Source organism: Lissotriton vulgaris, chromosome 7 (assembly GCF_964263255.1).
Source record: "Lissotriton vulgaris chromosome 7, aLisVul1.2, whole genome shotgun sequence".
Lineage (NCBI taxonomy): Eukaryota > Metazoa > Chordata > Amphibia > Caudata > Salamandridae > Lissotriton > Lissotriton vulgaris.
Genome location: NC_141695.1, coordinates 1051804329 through 1051810573, shown reverse-complemented (window position 1 = coordinate 1051810573; position 6245 = coordinate 1051804329).

Here is a 6245-nt window from a genome sequence, read left to right as displayed (position 1 = left end):
TCTAACGTATCTGCCTCTACATTACACTGTATCCCGCTGGAGCCACGGGTCATTATTGAGTCATGTAGACCCACTTTGCCTCAATCCGCCACAGTCCTTCCGTTCCCGGCTTTGCCTGAAACTGTGATACCAACATTTCCATTGAGCACGGGGGGTGCTGAAAGGCTGGCAGTTAGTCAGTCTGGTCTTCAACAGCCTTCTTATGTAACTGAGGAATATATCTCGGCCCTATTAGAAAAACTGTTCACAGAAAGACTGGAATCTGCCTTGGTCCAGATTGCCTCTGACATTAACGAGACTTTGAAGGATTGTGTCAAGAACCTTATGGCTAAATGTGATCGCATTAACGATGCTCTCATTTCCCGGGCTCCACCCCCCTGTACATCCACACTATCTCTCCCAGTAGCTGTGCAGGTGTCTGCCCCTAAGGGTGGGGGTCAACCCTCAACTAGGTTGCCTAGCTCCCCCATAGTGAACATTGATAACCCCGTTCACAAAAAAGGGAAAGTGGATAATGGAATATACATTCCCTCAACGGAGGCTGCCCTCCAAGTAATTACCTTCCCAAACCCAAGAAGCCAGCAGGAGGCTGTGGTAAAAAGGGCACCCCCAGTAAATTTACCGCCAGAGGCAACACCATTTGTCGCAGTTCTAGTTAACGTGCCAAAACTCAAAGAGGGGGAGGTGGAACAACATGATACCCTTCTTAGACATGTAAAAAAATGGTGCAATGCTAATTGCTCAGGAGAAAGCAATATTGCTGACAATATTCTGACAAGCAGAAGGGTTAACTGGGTGGGCTCAAGTAAGAAAAAGGCATTGGGAGACTGTGTCATTGTTAATTTTAAATCCAGAAATGTCGCTTGTCGACTCTTTTGGGATGATTCCCGCCTGGACCCCGTAAGCAAAGGTGTTCGGGCTATGCCTCTTGGCTTTTTCTATCCCCGAGCTCATAGCTTGAGAGGTGTAGAGAACACGACATATCCTATTGAAAAATCCTGGGCGGAGGATAAACTTATTTCATCAGTGGTAACTAATGATTGGGTCACTAAGCCAATTAAGGGGATTGGGTTACTTAATGTTGAGAGGAGCTTTCCCACAAACGATTTATTGTTGTCAAATAGGTTTGCGGCCCTCACTGATAGAATGGATACTGAATGACTAGTGCCCGCACATGAAAACCCAACTGACCCATGTTTAGGTTCTGCAGAGGCCAACACATTTGAGGTCATGGCCAAAACTGTTACAGATGCCCCACTATTAATGGGCGTAGGGCACATTAGGTTATTATCTTGGAATATTGCGGGCCTACGGGCAAAGCAGGATGACCCTATCTGGATACAACAACTGAAGGACCATGACATAGTTGCCTTGCAAGAAACTTGGTCACAAGAAAAGGGGTTCTGGCTAGATGGTTATATCTCTTTTTTTGTTGATGCCCAGAGCTCCACGGCGGGAAGGGACAGAGGGGGCCTGTTATTACTTGTCTCAATTAAATTGGTAGGGAAGGTCAGAGAAATACCCAGTTCATCTCCTTCCTTTCAGTTGGTGGAAATTTGTTTGTTAGACAAGAACAAGATTTTGTTCATAAATTGTTATAACTCAACCCAGGGGGGGGGGGCCCAATGCTGTTTTAGATGGCCTATCGGCCTTTTTAATGAACTATATGTCAAATCAAACCACTTTTGTCCAGCTAATTATGATGGGTGATTTTAATGTACACTTATGTAAGTTTCATTGCCACATTGTAGATGATACCGGCCCAGACCATACATCATTGCCTCACTTTGAACATAGCCCTAAGGGCGTGGCAATGGAAACCCTGTTATCATCTAACGATTTATACGAGCCAGGGTTTGAAGACCACACAACTCGAGTGCCCACGTATAACGCGAGGGGCAGCGAATCAATCATTGATTATTTTTTCATGTCCCCTGGGCTCTTACGTTATGTTTTGTTTTACAATGCTTTTGTAAGTGGGTACAGTGACCATAATCCGGTGCTGTTAGTTTTGGATACTCTCTCTGGTTTATGTAAAGGGGAACAAATGACTAGTTCTGCAAGGGACGTAAGGAGTTGTGACCAGGGAAGGCGCCTGAAATGGTGCAAGGTATGTCCGGAGGACTTTCATGGCCAGATTGAACAACATATGGCAGTAGAATTTGAGAAATGCCGGGATGGAGTGAGTAGGGGGGGGGAAGTTGTTGGTGCCTTTTAAGCTATCTGTACAAGAATAGATAAAGAGCTTACAGCAAAACCTAGGAGGGGCCCTGCCCCAGTGTTTAGGTGGTTTGACCACACTTGTTCAAAGGCTCACTCGGCTCTGCTGAGGGCACTTAAACAATCGCCCAGAAATAGGTCTCTGGTGGCACAGTTGAGAAGAGAATATGCTATGGCGGTTAAATTACGGAAAAAAGCCATTAAAGATGAAGCCTGGGATTCTTTAATGGATTCCACAACTCTCAATCAAAGCTCCAAATTCTGGGGCATAATCAATAATCCCTTGTTTGCTAACACCAATAACTCGGACCTTGATATAAATATCCCGGAAGCAGTCTGGATTAACCATTTCTCCCATATATATGGCTCAAATGATACAGTTGGGGTTTTTGCAATACCATACTCCTTATCCTACCCCATCAAGCGAACTTTTAGTAAATCAGAAGTAGAGTTGGCAATTTTGGGCTCTGCTGCCAACAAGGCTCCGGGACCGGATGGGGTACCACTGGACCTCTACAAATGCAAACCTGAGCTGTGGGCGGAGATCCTGGCTAATGTTTTTAATTGTGTACATGAGGGAGGCTTTCCAAAAACCTGGGCATGTTCAACCATAGTACCCATTTTTAAAAAGGGCCAAAGAAATGACCCCAAGTGTTTTCGTCCAATTTCTTTATTGGATTCTTCGATGAAGATATTGGGCAAGGTCCTGTTAGCGAGAATTAATACCTGGTCCCTAGAGAATGACATCCTAGCAGAAACCCAGTACGGGTTTCGCGCAGGCAGAGGGACTGAGGATCAATGCCTCAATCTTCATCTGATAATCTCGAAATACACTATTGCTAAGAAGGGTTAAATTTTTGTTGCGTTTATGGACCTGTCCACAGCTTTTGATTTAGTTAACAGAGCTCGGCTGTGGACCATGTTATTAAAATTGGGTCTGGATCCACCCCTTGTATATTTTTGGCTGAACTACATAAGGATCTAAAAGCCTCTATTAGGATGGATCAAGAGGGGAATTGTACAGCCTGGTTTAAATCATGCAGGGGGGTGCGGCAGGGCTGCATTCTTGCTCCCATGCTGTTCACCCTGTATATAAATTCACTTGAGGAAACTCTTTTAAATGCAACCTTGGACATTCCGCGTGCAGGGGAGACTAGAATTCCCGTTCTACTGTACGCAGATGACGCAGCCTTGATAGCGCGTACGCCCATTGGTTTACAAAGACTTTTAAATGGTTTTAATGATTTTATGTCTTCACTGGACTTAGTGATAACTCTAAATCGCACGTCATGACTTTTGGGACTGTTAAAAATAACTCTAATCAGTTCTATTGCAATGGCGACGCAATCACTAATGTCAAAACTTTTACTTATTTGGGTGTGATTTTTGACTCCAGAGGAAGCTGGGTTCCCCAGATTACAGCTAAAACTAAAGCAGTTAGGAGTTCGGCTAACGCCATTTTAAGCTTCTCCAGGAGACTGGGCGGGAAACCAACTGGTGCTTTATTAAATATCTACAGGGCGAAATCTGTGGCAATAGCTAGGTATGGTTCAGGTTTGTGGGGGTATGTGAACGGTGAGTCGATCCAGAGGGAAGAAAATAAGTTTCTTCGATCAATATTAGGGTTACCTCAGTCCACAGCCACGTTTTCAGTCCACCAGGAACTTGGTCTCGGGTACATTTCTGACACCCTTCTTATGGCCCCAATTTTGTTATGGATAAGGACCTGGACTAACACCAATCTAGGCCTGAACCATAAAATGTTGGTGGACACTCTAAAATTGGATAATTCTAATAAAATAGTTTGGCTTTCTTATATTCAGAAGTGTTCTTTGGTTCTTGGACGTCCCGATATTTTTCGGCCCCCCAAGACTTAAGGAAATCTGATTTGGATTGGGTTAAGCTCAACTTTATTAAAATCAAAAATATGGAGAGGGAGGAACAACAACTGACCAAAACAACGGTCAGAGCTCATTATCTGACCATCACTTCCCTCTCTATACAACCATATCTTACAACTGTTAACATCCCCTTTCACAGGTGGCTTCTGGTTAAACTCCGGTTTAATCAGATTTATATGGTGCTCTGTGATAGTCAATGCTGGTATAGGGAGGAGGACGCCCCTGTCTGTAACTGTGATAACTTTTCAGTACAAGATAATATGCACTTTATGTTGTTTTGTCATTTCTTTACTGTGCCCAGGCAGAAATACCTGGTTCCATTATTAAAGGATAAAACCTTCCAACAGGCAAAACCAGCCCTCCTGTATCTTCAACTTTTAGATTCTGCTTTAGCCATGTTTAGCGTGGCAAATTACCTTGTTGCTGCAGTTAGGATCAGGAGGAAAAGACTTAAGAATTAAATACCGGGGTTTTTGCATGGAAGACAAAATTGGATAATGTATTGTGTATTTGTAACTTGCTAAAAGCGTAATATGTACTCCTATTCTTAGCTGTATTTTTAAGTATGATTCATATGTTTTTAATTGATGCATTTTAACTTTTTAATAGTATGAATTTGTAAATAGTATTGACTCAATGAATTTGTATTTTCTCAAGCTGTAATATTATCACCTCGATATGAATGTAGTATGCTTTTATGATTTTTAACTAAATCGAATAAAGTGGTTTTTGACTTTGACTTTTGCAGGTTCTTCACTTCCAGAATCCACCGGACTACTTCACAGTCTTCTCCAGAGGCATCTTCTTCGAAGTCTCCCATTGCTGTCTTCGGCCGGTTCAGACGTTACTGCACCCCTATGCACCTGCCTTCCCTGGTGCAGGTAACCTGGTTCCTGGGGTATCCACGGGTGGGGTGGCTCTCCAACCTTCTGTCTTCCAAAGGGTTTGTTCAGGGTCCTCTGGTAAGGGTCCTTCTTCTCTAAAACTGCACTGCGACTTCGCTATTGGCTTCCTTTGGACACACAGCTGTGTTTCCACTCTGCACACAGCCTCCATGGGGCTCATGGGTACTTACCTTTGGTGGTTCTTTGTGTCCCCAGCTCCTCTGGGTCTTCTGGTGGAAGTCCCATTCTCCTTTGCACTTCGCATTCCACTTTATTAGTATAAGGTTTGGTTTCCCCCTAGAGACCACTGTCTTTTGTGCTACTTACCGGATTGCTTTCCAAGTATTCTTGTGTGTGCTATTGATATCTCCGGGTAGGAGATATACTAATATGTTAGTGATTGTGAACTGCATAGACTTATTTTAACAAACACTGTCATTATTTTTTAACTTACCAATGTTGAATACATTTGGTAAAACAAGCTGCTTTACACTCCTTCACACTCGTTCAAGATAAGCCTGAAGGCTGCTATCCACAGCAGCCACTTTGAGAGCTTTCAAAGACCACTAAAATCACCATAATGGTTGTCTGATTTAGTCAACGGTGCATCACTTGAATACGTGTGCACCATATACTAAGCTCGCCTCCTACACCCAAGCCCTGTGGATGAGCGAAGCAGTTATTGCACTTTTCCCAGCGTGGAGAAGTCAAAGAGCGCTTCAACTTCTTGCATTTCTAGGGCTCACCTAAGGATGTTTACTGCGACGTTTGTTGGGAGGGGCTCTGAGAGCAGTCTCAGGAACTTCCGTGTGACCAAGAGCATCGCAGGGCCACCTAACATCGGGCGGCAAGCAGCGTCAGCGAACGTTCCCTCAGCACCTTTGGTGTCATGGCGCAGCAGGCCACGCAAGTCTTGGAGTTGTGGTCCCACCCCAAACACCACAAATAAACCAAGTGTAGGTCTGCCACAGACATTTGCCTGTGACTGGCACCACATGGTTTAAAACCCATTGGTTTCTTTGAGGACATCCCTAAGCACACCAGAACAAAGAATTCTTAAAAATTGCATCGACAAAACATCAAAAAACCTCAGTCAAAAAATGTGACTGGGTAGAGCTCTTCCAGATCTGCGGTGAATGGCATGGAAAGACCAGAACTGACGTCAGCTCACTGGAGGCATTCAGCTGCACAAGAGTGTGGTAGAAAGGGTGCTACTTTATAGCCTCGAAATTACATACGA